The sequence below is a fragment of the Mirounga angustirostris genome, unplaced genomic scaffold (genome assembly GCF_029215605.1).
Source record: "Mirounga angustirostris isolate CCGP_5_RB_7025 unplaced genomic scaffold, mMirAng1.0.hap1 SCAF_10, whole genome shotgun sequence".
Classification (NCBI taxonomy): domain Eukaryota; kingdom Metazoa; phylum Chordata; class Mammalia; order Carnivora; family Phocidae; genus Mirounga; species Mirounga angustirostris.
The window spans coordinates 63,020,233-63,041,688 of record NW_026991718.1 but is presented as its reverse complement, the minus strand read 5'-3'; the positions used below and the strand labels follow the sequence as shown (position 1 = coordinate 63,041,688).

At 36.2% G+C, this 21,456-nt stretch overlaps 1 pseudogene; it reads right to left on the bottom strand.

The window, feature by feature from the left end:
- LOC123852013 (proteasome maturation protein-like) overlaps positions 1–21,224 on the bottom strand; it is a 31,536-nt pseudogene extending 10,312 nt beyond the window's left edge.
- Between the last annotated feature and the right edge of the window lie 232 nt (positions 21,225–21,456).

The following is a 21,456-nucleotide window of genomic DNA, read 5'->3' as shown; positions in this document are numbered from 1 at the left end:
TATGTGAAATGGAAATCATAATGATTTAAGCTAATGTAATTTTTTGTAGTTACACAAAATACTAAATTCTGAAAGTTAGAATTCCTCAGGTTTAGCAATCTAAAAAGATATTAAAATGAAGTTGTTGAGTTTGATAAAAAAATTTTCTAAGAAAATGATGCATGTGTTATAGTAATTTTTAGCAAAATATGCCTCAAGTAATCTCATTTCAACCTCTTATTTTAGAAAAATATTTTGTGTACTGTCCAGTCTTTATTTGAATTGTACATATTAATATCCACAATTAATGTGGAAGTAATATAAAGAGAAATACATGATCTTGATTTATAGCTGGAGATCGGTAAGTCTCATTGCCATTTTGGTAGAATTGCACATGTACCTTGGCTCAGAATTTGGAATCTCCCACATAGATTATATTCTGATTAATACCGAATTGAGATATCTTTCTATAACTTGTTATTTGGTTAAATTCAAGTGAACCTGAGATGCTGGTTAAAGTTATAGGGTTGTGTTAAACCCAAGCCCTGGCATTTTTTATACCTCAACTGTGAGGATTGTGTTGTATGGGAGAACATTAGAAGGAGTTGAACACACGTGCAAATAAGAGAATATTTCCACTGAAATTACAAGCCCCACAATTATTCTTGTTTTATTTGAGATTAGGTAATCTTTTTCTGAAATAAAATTTGAAATAAGTAAAATGTCTCACTTTCTAATGTTATCTTTTTGGTTTGGGGGGGAAACATTTGTAAAAAATGTAAAAAAAGGTAAAAAAAAGGTAAAAAAAAAAAGTAAAAAAAAAATTTACTCCCATAAAAAATTGGGAGTACTCCATTAGGGAGTACTCATCCAATTGATCCAATAGTGGCATTTTATAGTGCCCTCAGTTGGTACACAAAACTAGCCATGATTATAGAAAGATCTTCTGATAGTAAAATGTCATGATATTACTAATAAGAATGATGATAAATACACTCCTACAAAAGATGAGACACCTCAGTGTGAGGACTGTGTTATACGGGAGAACATTAGAAGGAGTTAAACGTAAGTGCAAATAAGAGAATATTTCCACCACAATCATTCTTTTTTTCTTTGAGATTAGGTAATCTGACTTTTTCTGAAATAGATTTTAAATAAGTAAAATGTCTCACTTTCTAATGTTACATTTTTGGTTCAGAGAGGGGGAAAATCCTTTGTAAAGCTAAAAAAAACTAATGATTTTACTTTTTTGAATTATCACAATTTCTTAAATAATGTCTAAAATATCCATAGTTTGCTTGTTACTCATAATGAGATTATTAATTCAGAGAGTCATAATCCATGAATACAGTCTTGACAGTGGGATGCATTTTTTTTCTCCTTTTATTGTTGTAAAGAAATATCACATTCATCATTTTAAGTTTATTGACTAGGATTTTAGTGTTAGGAATTCAGATGTTAAAACCCTTTGGTACTAGCATTATATTTGGAATAATATCATATTCTCTATTTTCTCACCAAAAGAATGGGAACTCTAAACTTTTAATAACTAATGGAGTCTCTTATATTAACACAGCAACCTATAATTAATTTCTTTTTTTTTTAAAGATTTTATTTATTTATTTGACAGAGAGACAGCAAGAGAGGGAACACAAGCAGGGGGCAGTGGGAGAGGGAGAAGCAGACTCCCCACCGAGGAGGGAGCCCGATGTGAGGCTCGATCCCAGGACCCTGGGATCATGATCTGAGCTGAAGGCAGACGCTTAATGACTGAGCCACGCACATGCCCCTATAATTAATTTCTAATATAAGAATGTGCCCTGTTTTAGGTCATACCTCATCTCCTAACCGCTGATAATCAGAAGTTCAGTGAATTTTTTTTTTCCTTTTACAAATGAAGTTAAATAGTTCCCACAATGGATTTCTACCACTTTCTCGAGTGTGATGTTTAATTTGCTGTTGCAAATTCCTCACCCTTAGCCACATTCACACACTCATTTAATGTTTCCATACAGTTTCTGAGATTTTTGTTCTGGGAAGTATTACTCTGAAGTTGACTCACATCAATTATCTCATGTCTGATTTGAACTCTCAGCAATAAAATTGCTTTAAAAAAGGGGCTGCTTAAAAAAAAAAAAAAAGAACGAAAAAAGAAAAGGAGGAAGCTGCTTAGCCCACACTAGTCTTCTCAATACTATTCTTCAATAAAAGGAACTAGGTCCCTGGGAAGTGGTTGCTGTCAGAGCTGGGGCACAGAGATATACAATGTGACCCTGAAACATCTTGAGTTGCCAGTAAGTAAGAACATACATAAAAGGAAATGGGGGCATATTGAAAGAACACAGGAGCTAACTCAAAGCTGCCAAATGCTAAAGTTGACATAAATTTAGCAACAAAATAATAATAATAATAATAATAATAATAATAATAATAATAATAATAATAATATTGGATTATAAGAAAGAGAATAAAATAAATATATGTGAATCCATATCAATATATGAATGAGTGAATAAAAAGTCACATAAATGCAGGAGAAGAATTGGCTCCTCATTTACAGGAAAATTCCAATTAAAAATGTAGCAGGGATAAACAAAATAGAAATTCATCATTAAACATATACCACAAAAATAGTTATGGCAGACACGAATCATCATCCATGGATGCTAAAATTAGTGGGTAAGAGTATGATGAGGAACAGGATATTTGGATAGCCTTAAAGTATCCTCACAAGAAACTTGTTAATTACAAAAAGAAGAATTATAACTTTCAAGTGAAAGAAACTGGCTGACACCACATTAGCCATATGATCAAAGTTAACACTACCAGCAAGAAGATATATTAACCTCATGTACTTCATGATATCGTGCAAAAAGAAAGGCAAATAATTCCTGTAATATTCTTGTCCAAAATGTATAACATCAATGCAATCATGTGGAAACATAGCAAAAACCCAAATTGAATGTCATTCTACATATAACTGGCCTGGAGTCTTCAAAAGTGTCAAGGTTTTGAAAGACATAGGAAGACTGCAGAAATGAGGAACTATCCTAGAAGGAAGGTAAGGAAGTATGACAACCAAACAGAGCATGAGATTCAGGATTGGATTCTGAATCAGAAAAAGGGCAATGGTGGGAAAACTTTCAAAATTCAAATAAGATCAGTAAATTACTTAATAGTATTGTATCAAAGTTAGTTTTCTCTTCTTGATAGTGTTACAAAGGTTTTTAAGATGTTAATATTAGGGAAAGCTAGGTGAAGAATATATGGGAAGTATTGCATGGAGCACTGGGTGTTATATGAAAACAATCGTGAATCACTACAAGTGAATCGTGGATCACTACATCAAAAACTAATGATGTATTGTATGGTGACTAACATAACATAATAAAATTAAATTAAATTTTAAAAAAGAATATACGGGAAGTTTCTTTACTGTGTTTGCAGTTTTTCTGTAGGTCTATAATTATTTCAAAATAAAATGTCAAAAAGACAAAGGTCTGCTTATGCAGGTTCCCTCCCATACTTCTAGAGTTGAGACAAGATATCAAAAGATGCCTTAAGATAGTAAATCAATTGAGATAATCCTTCCAAGCTTAAGTAATATGAGGAGAACCCCTTAAAAGAGAAAACAAAATCGGAAAATGTATTAATACATTCTTATGCTCTGTTTGTAAAATGCCATGTAGTTGACCCTTGAACAATGTGGAGACTAGGCTACCCGACAACCAATGCAGTTGAAAATCCATGTATAACTTTTGACTTCCCCAAAGCTTAACTACTAATAGCCTACGGTTGACTGGAAGCTTCCCCAGTAAACAGTCGATGAACACATACTTTGTATGTTTATCAGTATTTTATACTATTTTCTTGCAACAAAGTAAGCTACAGAAAAGACAATGTTACTAAGACAATCATGAAGAAGAGAAAATACATGTATGGTGCAATACTATAAAAAAATCCATGTGTAGGGGCACCTGGATGGCTCAGTCAGTTGAGTGTCTGACTCTTGGTTTTGGCTTGGGTCATGATCTCGGGGTCGTGAGCTCAAGCCCCGTATCAGGTTCCCCGCTCAGCGTGGAGTCTGCTTGTTGCTCTCCCTCTGCCCTCCCCCTGCTCTCTCTCTCTCACTCTCTCTCTCAAATAAATAAAATCTTAAAAAAACAGGGCGCCTGGGTGGCTCGGTTGGTTAAGCGACTGCCTTCAGCTCAGGTCATGGTCCTGGAGTCCCGGGATCGAGTCCCGCATCGAGCTCCCTGCTCAGCAGGGGGTCTCCTTCTCTCTCTGACCCTCCTCTCTCTCATGCTCTCTCTCTCTGTCTCTCTCAATAAAATAAAATAAAAAATCTTTAAAAAAAAAAATCCACGTGTAAATGCACCTACACAGTTCAAACCCATGTTGTTCAAGGATCAAGTGTATAAGTATATACATATGAATACATAGATAATATAAACACAGATTAGATGATACAAATAGAGATATCAGGGATATTTCTGTTCTCTTTTCATGCAAAAGCAATGAAAAATAAAGAGGTATTCTTTAAAGATAAGTAGTCTTTTACAATCCATTGCCATCTTTTATTCAATTTAATAATTATTTAGTTTAGTACAACTCACAAGTAAGAAGAGACATGGCGCTTATTGGGCCTTTTTGGATTTTGAAGGTAATACTTGCCATATTTGCGTGTCATGCTTTGGGCCATTTACCTGGGTACCCATTTTGAATAAGATTCAGAGTATAAACTACTCTGCAGCAGTTCCAAGCTCAGATGCAAGGTATTATATATATTATTATGTTGATTATGTTGATATATAATATAATATATATAATATAATATAATATAATATAATATAATATAATATAATATAATATAATATATATTATATTTTCAGGCATTATGATTAAATGACAAAATGGTATTCAAAGTGTCTGCGACAAACTCAGGTGTTATATCGAATCTACGGAAAACTACAATATGAAAATCACAGCACAAGTTTTGGCATGAGGTCGTGCCTTCCCATGCTTAAAAACATTTCCTCTATTTGAAAAGCTACTGGGCCCTGGTAGAGACTTAACACTGGCCATGAAACAGCAAATGTTTATGTGACCCACAGTGCCTACTATGACTTGAGCTTTGTATGATCCATCAAATTATAAAATTAGGTATGCAGAGCAGCCTTATATTGAAAAATGAAAATAGTATATAGAAGCCTGAACAAGTCTAGAAGGCACTAGAAAGCTGGATGAGGAGATGGCTCAGACTCCCATGGTACCTGTTCTTACTGCTTCGCTGCCTCTACCTCCACCAACATTTATAGCCTTGTGGGAAGTTCTCTATAATCAGTTAACAGATGAAGTACTATGGACCTGTTCTTAGATGAATCTGTTGGTGCAATGGTGCCAGTTAAAAGCGGATTTACAGAATTACAGTCACTCCCAGGGCTAATCTTGATGAAATCTTCCCAGGATTTAGAATAATGTCAGTTGATACATCTGCTTATCTACTTCACATAGAAGAGAAATTCTGAAGCACAAACCTACATCAATTTATGGACAGTGCCTAATAATTGGCAGCTCAGAATAGGAAAACGACACCAGCAGACTTAGAGCTAGGAATTTAAAGGGAGAGGTAGATGGATAAACTATCAGAATTATCACAGACTGTGAAGATGTTTGTATCCAAATATATGCCTACTCAGATCACATGGAAATAAACATTTGTATTACTCCATCAGGTCATGATCCCAATCAATCTACTGTGGGAGAGTCTCCTAATAATTAAGTAGAAGAAATTTCCCATTCTTTGGATTTCACTTTCCTAACCATTCTCCTGCTCTCACAATGCGCACAATAGGCCAGTATCATGAACTTCCTATTCCAAGGCTGATTTGCCACCAGCACTGGAGAGTGCTCACCTGCCAGTAGCAGAAGCCAATGTCCTGCCCCCAATAAGCCATCTCCCTGATGAGACGAGGACACCACCACCATGTGGTGACAAGCTGATTTTCATCATGGTGGAGGCAGCAATTTTTCCTCTATGGAATAGAAATAGATTCTAGATAAGGATTGTCTTCCCTGCCTACGCCACCACAGGCTTTCAGAACGACTTACTCATCACCATACACACTCAGCATTTCTTCTGATTAAAACAAAACAAAACCAAAACAAACAAACAAACAAAAACCCTCATATTGTAATGAAGATAGTATGGCAATAGACTGCCTCTGGCAAAATCCCTAAGTTTTACGGTGTATCCCATCATCCAGACACAGATAGCTTGATAGAACAGTATAACGGCTGCTGAAGACTCTTGTTATAGTACCAATGGGGAGATAATACACTGAAACTAGAATGTTGTCTTTTGAGATAGACTACATGCCCTAAAACAGCAACCAATATGTGGTGCCATCTTTTTCAACATTAGAATGCATGTGTTCAAGAAAAGAGGGGCACAGGGTGAGAATGGCTCCCCTAACTTTTTCACCTAATAACCCACTTGAGGAATTTCTACTTCCTACCCTTGCAGCTGTTAACTCAGTAGATTTTAGGTTTTAATGCCCAAGAAAGAATGTTCCACTAAGAGGGACAATCAAATTCAGTAAGTTGGCAGCTAAAGCTACTTCTCATCCATTATAGTCTCTGATGCTGTGCTGCTGAAGAAAAATGACAGGTAATGGTGCTATATTGGACAAGGTGATTAGATTACACCAAGCCAATTGAAGCAATAAGGTGTGTAGCTGGAACCAAAGGAATTCATGAAGATTCTTAATAGTTCTTTACCCAAAAGATCACCAAATACTCAGATTATGTGGAAATAAACATTTGGGTCATCCTTTCAAATAATGAAACTCATTCAGCAAGATGCTGAAAGCAATTGAATAAAAATTGGAATAGGTTGTGAAAGAAGAAAGACATAATTATCAACCCAAGCCTAATGGGTTCTAATCCACAGAAGTAGGCCTGTATCAGCTAGGCTTTATATTGCTTTTTCTTTATCAATTACTCGATATTAAGAACACTGATAAGGGTTAATAGTTTAAGTTTTAGGTGACAGTATTATGAAACTGAGACACATTATGGTTATATAATAACTGATAGGACTTGTATGACCTCTGAGTTCAGACAAAGCTTTCCATTTGGTTAGAAGGAAAAAGTGGGTATGCCAAAGGTATGATAGACTATGTTGGAATACTCTCCATTTGTCCTTATAAATTTACTCTCCATCCTGCTCTCTGCCCCCAGGATGCTAATCCCTATGGGCCACATAAACTGGGCTAATCCCTATGGGCCACATACCTTGTCCTCTGACTTCTGATTGGTTTGGGGCACTAAGAGGCAGAAGATCAGATGGAATCAGAAGGAATCAAAATCAACTCTATCTTTACTGGGCAGTCAATAATCAATACCATAAACCACAGCTCCTGTTAGCTGTTTCCTGCAGCTACTGGCCTAATCAGTTTCTGATAATTTCTAGCTCTATTTGCATCTTTGGGTCTAGTGAAGGTAATGGCTTTCAATCAACTGTTTCTTGACTCAGGATTCTTCCTAATTCCACCCACATATTTATAACAAGTTATTTTATTAAAATCTCCTCAGTCACTCATCTATGGATGTCATCTGTTTTCTTAAAGAGAAACCCAACTGATTCTGTAATGTATGTTACAATATATCTTTAATCGGGTAATTTCTTAGTATTTTTACTGGTATTTGATGCAATTGTGTTAAAATATTCTTAATGTACTTGCATCAAACATCATTTTCCTTGTAATTTCAACTTTTGTTTTAATGCTTAGAAAGCCATTTTATCCTGATGTCATTTTTTTGAAAGATTTATTTATTCATTATGAGAGGGAGAGAGAGCGAGAACAGGCAGGAGGGGCAGAAAGAGAGAGAGGGCAAGAGAATCTCAAGCAGACTCTATTCTGAGCACAGAGCCCCACATGGGGCCTGATCTCAAAACCATGAGATTACGACCTGAGACAAAATCAAGAGTGGGTTGCTTAACCAATTGTGACACCCAGCTGTCCCCACTTAATGTTGGTTAAATACTCATCTGTGGGGCACCTGGGTAGCTCAGACGGTTAAACGTCTGCCTTCGGCTCAGGTCTTGATCCCAGAGTCCTGGGATCTAGCCCCATGTTGGGCTTCCTGTTCAGCGAGGAGCCTGCTTCTCCCTCTCCCTCTGCCCCACACCCTACTCATGTTCTTTCTCTGTCTCTCTCTCTCTCAAATAAATAAATAAAATCTTTAATAAATAAATAAATATTCATCTGTATTCTTTTTAGTACAGTTATAGTTTTATTTCACAATAAATATTTCATCCAATTGAAAAAAACTATATAAAGTATAAATAGTAAGGCAGAAAACTGATTTTCTTTCTTTTATCTTCCAAATGGATCCAGTTACTTATCAAATATTTCAGCAGTTACCATTTATCAAATTATTATGTTTTGGGATGTATTCCTTGTTTTTTCATGGGGTTATTGGAAGAATCAAGTACGCAATCAAGATTTAAGAAATCTTAAAGAAATAAAAAATATTACTCAAAAATGTTTAACTCATTAATTAGATAGGAGATTGGCCCCCCAAATATGATCTATTTCCCTTTTTGAAGCAAGTGAATATCTAAACGATCCAACTCAAATAACTATTTATTTAACTTAGCAATTTTGTTCAAATTTCACAAGGGTGGACCACTTGGGTTTTCATTTTGCATACGAGATTTATGATCTCTAGAAAAATCGAATACTGTTTTATGACCTAAAAAGATAAATATAAGTAGCACATGTTCATTGAAGGATTGAAGAAAATACATAGTCTGCAGATTAGGTTGGTTCAAAATTAAGCTTCAGTTAGAATATAAATCAGAAGCAAAATTATAAAGTAGAGTGGGATATAGAATGGAAACTGAAATATTTGCTTACATTCCAAATGATAGTTTTATCATACATTCATCAACAAGATCTTGCTCTGTACAGTAAGAAAAAGTCTAGGGAGGTGATGGCTGAACTTCTCAACACAATTTCTCTATGCAAAGAAGTATGTGTGAGGCAATCAAAACCTGGCAACCAATCCAGAGGGTGGTTGAGTAAATGTTAGGAATTACTAAAACTAAAATTACGTGAGTAGCAAAGTATGGATTGAGAAATAAGAAAATTGTCTGGAGTACATGTCAGTGATAGGTCTACACAACATAATAACTTCTTTTCTCTATTCGTTGACTGTTTTTTGGTTTTGACTTTTGTCTTCTTTTTTGGTAGAAAGTGTAGCACTATAAGAAAACTTATTTATCTGTAGAATCTCACTTATTCACTAAAGAATACATTTTTTTCCAGCAGAATGTATTCAGACCCCAAATCCCTCATATTCCAAAAGATGGTTTCATAGAAGCTGCCACTATGCTGATTGTGTTTTATTCTTTAAGAAGACATCAGTATATTTAAAATTTATCCAGGTGGAGGTAGAATACATACAAAGAAATTTCACTTGTAGATCATAGGGGTGATTGAAATTTCATCAGCAAAATAAAATTTGGGGAAAATATTAATTTTAGAAAATGATCTGTGAATCCTTTTGTATTTGGAAAATAACAAATATGTTAGAATAAATTGATAACTCTTTTCTTTGGCAAATTTTATTCTTATAGTCTCAGGAAAAGTTGAAAACCTAAGGGAATAAAACTCTTTAATTTTTGTAAACATATGTACTAAGGTTTTGCTGTGATAATACTGTATAGCAAAAATCCTGCTATGGTGGTTTACAATATTAGACATGGATTTCACATTCATATGTCTACTGGTTGGCTACCGTTCCATTTATTTTGTCTGAGCTTAAATAGGCTGAACGACATTATGAGCTTTGGATTCAGTTCAGGTCTACTTCACATACGGTCATTTCAGGATCCAATCTAAAAGAGTAATGGATACATGGGGTGTGCTTCTCTACTGTCTCAGCTCAGAACTGGCACACTGTCACTGCTGTTCATACCCACTGGCCACAGCCAGTCACATGGCCAAATTCTAAGCCCATGAGGACAACTTCCATGGAAAGAAGGCAGTGAATATTTTTTTTAAAGATTTTATTTATTTATTTGAGAGAGAGAAAATGAGAGAGAGCACATGAGATGGGGGAGGGTCAGAGGGAGAAGCAGACTCCCTGCCGAGCAGGGAGCCCGATGCGGGACTCGATCCAGGGACTCCAGGATCATGACCTGAGCCGAAGGCAGTTGCTTAACCAACTGAGCCACCCAGGCGCCCAAGGCAGTGAATATTTGATGAACCGTAATCTAAGCTACCACAATGTGGATGAGCTAGTTCAAATTCTCTACTAGAGGAAGATAAAATTATAGATTCTGCATTAGTGACCAACATTCAATAAATCTGAGAGGAAATGTAACCTTTGGATACTTTGTCTACTCAAGGACTTAACACTACATTTGGGTACAGAAAACAGCATCATACAATATAGTAATCTCTTGGTTTGCCAAAAGGTCTTAGAAATTTAAAGTGAAATTTATGATAGCAGAATCAGAGTAAAAACAATGCACAATGTTCTTAATTAAGAGATGGTTTGGCAAACTTTTCATTGTCAAAATGCAAATGAATAAAACCGCAGAGGCTATCAATCTAAAACTTTTTCATCAAATTATTTTCCTAAAAATGTCATCTACATTATGATATTTGTTAATTCAAATGTACTTAACTGCATAACTTCTCTAGCTTATAAATGCAGTAATGTAACATATTTTTATTTCTCATTATAGATCAAATGTTTGGCCCTTCTGCATGGTCCAGGTACAATCCTCTTTTTCCCGGCATTAGGACAATGTGGTTTAATATGATTCAAGGTAAAATGGTGATTCCAAATATAGAAAAACAATGTTAAAGTTATTTACTAACTTCTATATTTGTAATTCTTTAAATTTTAATCTCCTCCAAAAAATCATTAAAATATCATTTTCTATTTGGTAAAATGTGAATCCACTTTCTATACCATGCTACTTGATTTTATTAATTGATACAGTCTCGTTGAATGGATTTTATACTTATTCCACCTTCAATATCCAGCTAATATGCCACTTTCTTCCTGAAGCTTTTTCCAGATACAATGACCTACATTGATCTCACCTGCCAACGACATCTTTTGTTTTTGTAAATGCTGTTACTGTTCTCTGATGCTTATGAGCATATATGTTATTCTCTCTATGAAGTAGAAAGGCTTTGATTATCTTATTCCCAACTTACTGGCAAAAACAATAGCAATTATTCATTATTCTTATGTCTCATCATTCTGGGGTGACTGGCCTTAGCTAGGCAGTTGACCCATGGGGTCTGTTATGCAGTTGCAAGCTGACAGCCCCTGGGCACTGAAGTCATCTCAAAGGCCACCTCAGTCAAGTGTCTGGTGGTTGATGCTTGCTATGAACTAGGATCTTACTGGGAGTTCTCAGCCAGAACTCCTACACATGGGTTCTTCATGTGGCTGGGACTTTGACATAGCATGACAGCTGGATTCGAAGGGTGGATGTCTCATGAGAGAGAAAGGCAGATGGAAACTGTGTTATGTTTCTGAACTAGTCTCAGAAGTCACACACTGAGATCTCATTTTAAAATGACATTCTAACCTCATCTGGCTGCACTAGACTTCTCATACCCACTCCATGTTCCACTATCAAAAAGGGCTAGGCAAAAAAGATTTTTTAAAATTTAATAGACAAATGAAGCCAGTGTTTTGATTCCTGTTAATTATAGTTGCCTAAGGCTTATATTACTCCTTCAATGTCTGTAATTTTCCATAGTTAACTTTTTAATTAATAAATATATATTATAAAATGAAACTTAATTGGGTATTTTACTTCACCTAGATTTAATAATTTAGAAAAGGAAGTTGGAAAAAGCAAGCTTAAATCCCATTATGAAGCAGATACCAGACACATAATTAACAATGTTGTATAGAATTTGTCAGGATATAACAGAAAGCTGTACTCTGAATTATGCCTGGGAATAAAATTTAATATTCAGAATAACCAAATTCACTGGGAAAAGCTAAGGACTTATTTTTGTTTTATTGCAGTTCAACTTAATTGGTTTTCAAATATAAGTAGACTTATTTCGGTTTAGATCACTTATGGATATAATATACTTTCCATCATGTTTGAAGTCTTCACTTGCAGTCTTGTACATGTTCACATCCCTAGGATCCTGGTTAGGAAAGTGAGTGGAGACTGAAGTTCAGTGTGTGCTCTGTTTGCCAAGTCATATACTTTGGCACCAGGCTGTACAGCATACATTTGGGAGGCGCTCTCTGAAATTGGCACAAAAATGATGCCATATGGCTAGTAGAGTCCCTGATGATGAGACATGATGTTACAGGAAATTCCTTCAAAGAAAATTGTGTAATAGAAAAGTTACTACTATCTTGGTATAACAAACAGATGTAGTTTGAATCTTAGCTCTGCCACTTAAGGTACTGTGACTTTGAGAAAGTGATGCACCTTCAGTTTCCTCACATAGAAAATGGAAATATCCATTCCTATCTTGCAGAGTTGATATGACAAATGGAGCTAATAATCCATGAGAAGCATGAAACACAGTGTCTAATAGAGTAGGAATTAATTAAATAGTATCCATAATGTATTCTAAGAAGAGTGTTGCCATAAACTTTTAATCCTTGGTTCTGTGTTGGTTTTTTGATAGATACAGGGCTCTGCAATTCTATTTTGGGTATGTAGTTATATAACTCACTGGTTAAAGCCACTGAAGGAAGAATAAAGGAAAGCAGTATAATTCAATTCAGGAAAAACACTCCTAAACGAAATACTCCTAAGCATTTGTGTAAGAATTGGTCCGTTTCGGTTTTCAAAATTTTCACATTTTCAAAATTAGTTTCCTAATTTTCTATGTAGTTCTCAAAATCTAGCCTGGCACAGAAAGAATTGTCTTTGTAAAATCACATCCTGTGATATCTTCCTGTAGGCAAGAGCCTTCACCTGCTGGAAGGATCCAGTTAGGTCCTGGCTCTACCCCACCTCTTATAGAGCCACATCCTGCTACAAATGCAACAGTCATCAGAACTGATAAAACTCAGGGTTAAAATTAAAGATGAATTTAAATTACAGCACATATAAGATGTATGCTTCCATTATATACAGGTAAAAAAAAAAAAAAAAACAGACAAACCCAAATATGTGTTTAGAACATAAATCTGACCGAATCATTGCCTCTTTAAATGGTGTACCTCTAATGATCCCTATTGTCTTAAATCTTAAATAATTAATTAGAACTGTTTCACAGTGGAAAATGACATGGCTACCTGTTTCTTAATAAACATGAAATGATTTAAAATATTCCTAAGGCAAATTACAAATATGTTTCGTAGATGACTACAATTTTAATAGCTGCACAATGCAACCCACAGCATTTAAAGTCCTTACCAAAGTCTACAAGACTCTCCTAGCTCCTCTTGTATGATTGTTTCCCTTGCTCATTATGCTTTAATCATGCCAATATTTCAGGTCTTCAAAAATGTGTAGCCTTAGGACCTTTGTACAAACTGGTTCTTCTAATGCTCTTCCTCCTACAGTTTGCCCATATCATGTCTCAGCTTAAATTTCCATTCATGAAGACACCTTTCCTGACTATCCACTAGATTAACTATCTCATAACTCTCATTGCAAATATAAATCACTTATTTATTCTTCTGATTACCTGAGTTTTTCTATGACTCTTTCCACTAGACTATAAAGCCATATTTGTTACCTTCATTTGTGCCAACCAAATAGGAGGTTCCAAACTGTTTATTAAATGAATAAATAAATAAGAAGATACAATGCTCTGAAGAGTTTGAATATTTCCAAATTAATACAAATGAGGGTCTGGAGAAAATCTTTACAAATAATATGCATTCATATGGAAAAAACATGAAATAGAGTTAAAAAATAATGAAGCATGATCTCAAAAGAAAACAATAAACACCATGCAACCAATTATGTATATATATGGCTTCCCATTACATCATTGTTTAAAATAATAAAAATAAAAATTTACTTAAATGGCTAATATAATCTGTAAAATATTTAAGGCAAAGAATCATGCTGTGCCATTAAGAATAGATGTAGATTTAGGTTTATTACCAAAGAGGGTTGTTTAGGTTATACCTATAACTGAAAATCAAGAGTATAACCTTTATACCTCATATAATTCCAAGGCAAGGGGTGGAGGCAGGGGTAACAAAAATTTAACAGAAAACACGTTTGAACAATGGAATTACAGGTGATTTTTCATTTTTAATTGATTTTTGCTTGCTTACATTTTCTAGAATTTTCTATGAATTTTGGATAAAAGAAAGAGAGAGAAGGAGATTGATTCTAGCTATGGATGCCTTTGGCACATCTCTCTCTTTTTTTGCTCCCATGTTTTTCTGTGCAATTCAACCTCTTTAGATGTGTCTTTTCTCACCAGGCATTTTAACAAGCATACTGAGGCATGGTGTTTACCCTCAAGGATCTCACAACCATATTTTTTTTTTTTTTTTAAGATTTTACTTATTTATTTGCGACAGAGAGAATGAGAGACAGAGAGCACGAGAGGGAGGAGGGTCAGAGGGAGAAGCAGACTCCCTGCCGAGCAGGGAGCCCGATGCGGGACTCGATCCCGGGACTCCAGGATCACGACCTGAGCTGAAGGCAGTCGCTTAACCAACTGAGCCACCCAGGCACCCGACAACCATATTTTTTTAAAGATTTTATTTTTATTTGGGAGAGAGAGAGACAACACGATTGGGGGGAGGGGCAGAGGGGGAGGGAGAAGCAGACAGACTCCCCTCTGAGCTCAGAGCTCAACATAGGGCTCAATCCCAGCACCCCAAGATCATGATCTGAGCTGAAGTCAGACACTCAACCAACTGAGCCACCCAGACACCCCAAGGATCTCACAACCATATTAAAAACAAGGGTTTATAAAGGAATTTTGATGCATATAATAAATCTAAGATACATGATATAGAGGCAGTGGGAGAAAGAAATCTCTATGGAGAACAGTTCTCAATTCCTCAGTAACTTCCCCCTTTCTCTGCTTCTTTTCCCCCACTGATGACTGCATTTTCAGGGGGAAGGGTGGAGCTTATGTGACTTTTTCAGGGAGAAAAGTAGGTCTTCTGATCACTGGATGATGTAGTTTGTACAGATATGAGACTACATTCCTAGAAGTGACCAGCAGGTATAACTCAAAGACATTGCCTTTTTCTTACCAATACTTCAAATTTACCACCACAGGACCTCAACCACTTCATTTGGTAGTCCAGACTCCTCTGTGTTCCTATTATGGCTCCTCTTGGCTTTGCTCAGGTGGATTCTTCTGTAACCTTCAACTCAGAGTCATCTTACTATTTAATAGGCCCCCTTAGCAAGTTCTCCATTAAGATACCAGTTACTTCTGGATCATTGCCACTTAGAAACCAAGGGTAGCTGAGAAAGCTGAACCTCACAGCTCCTCCTTAGCACTAACACATTTGATTTAATGAAACAGAGCCCCTGGGCAGCTTTTCAAGGAAGCCACTTCCCAGACTTCCAAATGGGAAGGCAGGAAAACCCTCATTTTATCAGCTATGCCTCTCCCACTCCAGTTTTTACAGTCTATATCATAAGCTCTAAAATGTGAATATTCTTTTTTTTAATTAAATTATAGATCACAGTGCTGTTTGTTGAAAAGACATTTAAGTGGAAATAATCTTGTCCTTAATATAAATGTTCTTAATTCAAATACTGAGCTAATTATCGTCCTTTTCTGTGAGATAGGAAAGAGAAGGTTGCTGTACTACAATAAGCAGAGTCCAAAAATATGAAGATATAGAATTACATTATTGTGAAATTAATGAAATCACTATGGCAAACCTGTACAGTTAGTTGACCTGGTATTCTGAAGGTCCTTCATAATCCAAATCCATCTTTGTTCTAGCTGCAGTTTAGCACGACTAGATGGCAATTTTTTTTTTTTTTAAGAAAATTGGCTGACATCTTTATTGCTTGCTTGGGGGTAGGGGTAGGGGTTGCTCAAGATCTCTTGGTGGATAGTTCACTTCCTTTTCACCATTATAGGCTTCTGGCCACGCAGGATGGCACTGGGTCTGCCTATGTGGCCATGTGTAGATCCCGTGGTATTTGTTCTTGCAGATCATGTGCCCGATGCTGCTGAGGGTGGCCTCCGTGTTCTTGTTGATGGCCATGCATAGAAGGCGGCAGGCTTGCTGGCCCTATTTGTTTCATGACCGACATGGCACTTTTGTGGTCCTCTGCCAGCTCCCCACCCACAGTCTTAGGGTGAACCAGCCCGCTGCAGAAGAAATTGTGGGCCTTCAGATAACTGGGGTGGTGGTGTACATTTGCTTGCTCCTCTTGATCAGGAAACCGGAGCAGTTCTGTGCGACCATCCATTATAGATGTGCAGAAGTGGCCAGAGCTTTTCTGGCTGTGGCGGCTGGAGGTGGAATAAGAATATTGATGGGAATATTTATGAGCCTTGTGGCTATCTGTAATTTGCAGAACAGGGCCAATAGTCCCAAGAATCTTCCGGTCGGTTAGCATCTAAGTTGGACTGCCAGATAAAATATAGGATGCCCCGTCAAATTTGAATTTCAAATAAATAATGGATACATTTTGTTTTATATATTCCAAATATTTCACGGACATATTTATACTAAATAGTTCTTTGCTATGTATCTGAAATTTAAATTTAACAGGTGATCCTGTGTTTTTTAGTGTTAAATCTGGCAACCTGTACTGAATTCATTAGCTCTGTCAAGGAAATTGAGCCTGGAGAATTCTGGAGATCTCTCTTTGACAAGACAGATTTGCCTGCCTTATTCCCCTTCTCACATCCTACCCCCCAAAATAAGAACATTAGCCTGTTTCCAACCCTCGTTCTCAGAGCTGGCAGGGGACTGGAAACAATGACAATATAGCTTAATCTAAGTTCCTGCTATGAAAGTTATAGCACGGTTTTACAGCATAAGCAATCTGGTGATCCCAGAAGCATGGAGAACAAAGGTTACTGCTAAAGAAAATACTTTATTTAAAATTAAAGTGAAGCATGTGCCATTTCATTTTATTGTGATTATAGTTCCTTATACATTCTTTCATTCTTTTTTTTTTTTTAAGATTTTATTTATTTATTTGACAGAGAGAGAGTGAGAGCAGGAACACAAGCAGGGGGAGTGGGAGAGGGAGAAGCAGGCTTCCCACCGAGCAGGGAGCCCAATGCGGGGCTCGATCCCAGGATCCTGGGATCATGACCTGAGCCGAAGGTAGACGCTTAACGACTGAGCCACCCAAGCGCCCCTACATTCTTTCATTCTAAAAGAAAGGGGCAAAAGTCTCTTCGAGTCATTTAGCAGTTTAATATCAAGATATTTTTTAATCTTCTAAAATGTAATCTTAACTGCAGGACATGTGATAGCCACAAAACCTGCAAATCATATCTATTTCAGAAAACTGAATTTGCTCATGCAAACTTGAAATGGGCTCACTAGCCTTGCAGTAATCAAAAGACTACTCCATACATGAACTCACCAGCACCTGCTTTCCCACACACCCAGTATAGTTCCTTTTGTTCTTTAAGATGCATTTAAATCTTTGGTCTAACTTTCTCCTTGAAGACCCACTTATAATAAATTGTGCTTGAAATTTTATCCAGTTCTTGTCCACATCACATGAAATGCTAGTCTTCTCACAGGACTTAGACTTTTTTTTTTTTTTTAATTAAGATGTTTCCTAAGAATAAGCAAAGGATACCTATGTCATCTCCTGCTTCTCTCTCCTTCCATCTTCCCATAATTCTCAGGAATGGAAATTGGCTTTCCCTTTTAATTCTCCTAAGCTATGATTTCCTTCTATGGGAGAAATAGTCTTGATGTCATAGACAATGGGTATCTTGTCTACATTGTAGATCAAACTATGACATGGGCTTTCACTAATCGATCCTAGATATCCTAAAAAGGAGAGGGAAAAAGGAAAAGAATTTGGAAAATCTACCCAAGGACAATAATGCCACTATTTATATTTTTAAATATTTTTCTATACATTCTTTCCTTAATAAGCCCTATTTCTTTCTTTTATAAATCTTCACTCTCTCCAGAAGTAATGGATGTCTCAGGCAGAAAAGGGCCAAGGTTATAAGTTCACAAAGGCAAGTAAGAAAATCACAATAATGATTTTAAAGTGTCACTGCTGTTATATCATCAAGGAAGAAAATTTTTTTTTAAATATTTAAAAAGCTATTTTAAAAGCTTTAAGGAGACAACAGACTTCCTTTCTCTTTTTTTTATTCTTATGTTAATCCCCATACATTACATCATTAGTTTTAGATGAAGTGTTCCATGATTCATTGTTTGTGCATAACACCCAGTGCTCCATGCAGAATATGCCCTCCTCAATACCCACCACCAGGCTAACCCATCCTCCCAACCCCCTCCCCTCCAGAACCCTGTTTGTTTTTCAGAGTCCATCGTCTCTCATGGTTCGTCTACCCCTCCGATTTCCCCCCTTCATTCTTCCCCTCCCACTACCTTCTTCTTCTTTTTTTTTTCTTAACATATATTGCATTATTTGTTTCAGAGGTACAGATCTGAGATTCAACAGTCTTGCACAATTCACAGTGCTTACCAGAGCACATACCCTCGCCAGTGTCTATCACCCAGTCACCCCATCCCTCCTATCCCACCCCCCACTCCAGCAACCCTCAGTTTGTTTCCTACAATTAAGAATTCCTCATATCAGTGAGATCATATGATACATGTCTTTCTCTGTTTGACTTATTTCACTCAACATAATACCCTCCAGTTCGACAACAGACTTCCTAACTGTCAGTTGTGTATCCATGTTCCCTGCCTTGAACACTCTGTGGACTTAGAAATAAATATATTCTCAAACCGCCTTTTAGAACTTAACCGCTTGGAAGTAGGACTTCTGTATTCAATAATGTAAACAATTTTTAAAGCAAACACAATATATGATATATATCCCTATTAAGGCTACTACCTTGAGAATTTATGGCCTTATTCTGATGAAAAAGAGTCACAGTTATAATATACCCGAAAGAAAATAAAACACTCAGAGAGCAAAAAGATAGAAGTAAAAGTTTAACAGTGTTTCACTGAACAGCTATACCAATTCTGAAACTTTTCTCAATATATTCAAATGAGAACCTCATTAACAAGGCAGAGAATGCTGGGAAGATAAGAAGATCTTAAAACAATTTCGAGAAACAATATACAATTAAGCTTCCATATGTGTTTCTTCTGTATGAGTGATACACAATACATAATGAGGTAAGGGCTGCAAACATTTCACAGACTTTTTATTTTTACCATGTAAGTCTTCCAGACATTTTAAGAGATGTTAAAATTAGTTTGGAAAACTATCTACTTCTTCTCTTAAAAGTTTTAGTTGTTGGCTTTGACAAAGATATTCCTTCATTGCTAGGCATCAAAGCATCTACTACTAGTCATGATGAATTACTATCACATCTGTTGTCCCTTTTTAGGTTCAAGCAAAGGAAAAGAATGACACATTCTAATTGGCAATCAGGTTTAACTCAAGTATCTCAAATTTGTCGCTAGATGAATTTTTACTACAAGTACACTTTTGCAAGGAGACTAATGCTGTGCTTTATCCACTCCACAAGTTGTTTCTAGGCATTCACTCATTCAAATAAATATATATTAAGTGCTACTGTGAGCCAGGTATTTACATTTTACATTATAAAACAATCCACCGTACAGTATCAGAATACACCTTTTTTTTAAACACATATGGAAGAAACAGCAAACACTCCCTGCTATTCATGGAGCTCACATTCCACTAGGGGGAACAGATAAACTGACAAGTACGTAAACTCCGGGAAAATTAAGGAAGTAAGGGAGATAATCTTGTTGGTGGTTGGCAAGGTGGATGCTGAGAGCAATTTAAATTTAAAATATGATAGAAAACAAAGGCTGCACTGACAAAATGACTTTTTTTAATCAAAGTATAGTTGACATATAATATTATATTAGTTTTGGGTGTACAACACAGTGACTCAACATTTATATAGATTATGAAGTGATCACCAAGACAAGTTTAGTTACCATCTGTCACCATGCAAAGACTGGTAGTATGTGGGGGGCACAATCCACATAGATATCTGAGGAAAGAACGTACAGGACAGATAACATAGAATGGGCAAAATCTGTGAGATGCTGTGCATCCAATGTTGGAGAGGAGGTAAAAAACTGGAATTCTGGTACATTGTGGTTATCAGTGTTATAATCACTTTGGTGAAAGTCTTATATTTCCTTATAAAGTTCAATATATACCTGCTCTGTAACCCAGCAATTCGAATCCTAGATGTAGATGAAGAGAAACAAAAATATATATCCACAAAAGAAAGTAAGTTGTGTAAGAAGGTTCAAAGTTACTTTATTTGTAGTGGTGTAAAACTGGAAAAAATACATATGTCCATCCACTGGTGCATAGATAAAAATAATCTGTGGTATATTCATATAATGAAATACTACACAGCAATAAAAATGAGCAACTGCTGACACATGCAAAAACATGAATGAAACTCAGAATTCGTGCTGAGGACAAGAAGCCTTGTCCAAATTACTCCATTTATTTGAAGTTCCAGAACAAGAAAAATAATCTATGGGGGGGCAGTGGTGGGATATCAAACAATGATTGTTATTAGGGAGTGGAGTTAAAGGTTGACTGGGAAAAGCTTTAGGGAACTTTCTGTAGTGGTGGTAATATTTTATATATTGATAGGGGTTTAGGTTACATAGTTGTATGCAACTGTCAAAACTCATTTAACAGCATATTTATAATTTTTGTATTTCTTTGTAGGAAAATTTTACATCAAAAGAAAAAAAATTAAAAATGCTAATCAGATGCTGACATGAAGTTAATGATATTCATGCTGAAGTTTAGGAGTGAAGAGTGCTGGTGTCTGCAGCTTGCTTTTAAATATATGTAAAACAAGATGAACGATGGATGAACAGCTAGATGAACTGAGTATGTGGTATGTATAGAAATGTTAATAGAAGAATCTAGCTAGTGGATGCATGAGTTTTCAAGGCAAAAATGCTTTTAACTTTTACGTAAGTCTGATACTTTCACTTACATTACATGCGTAGTGCCGAATAGGTCTGCTGGGTCCAATTTGGTTACAGGCAGCTTTGCAGAACTTCTCAGTGGCTCTATTATAAGGGTGCATGCGCACAGGGACGGGGAACACGGGAAGTGGCTGACCCAGAGGCAGAAGGGACAGAAATTCAGGAGTTTGGGTTCAGAGAAAACCATCCCAAGGCTGCATTCACCCTGCAGATCTACTTAATTAAGCAATGTGGGGCATGGGATAGGTGGGCTAACATCAGAACCAATGCCAGGAGCTGTTAATAACTAGTTCAGGTTGATACCCTCCAGGTAAAAGATGCTTCGAGGAAGAC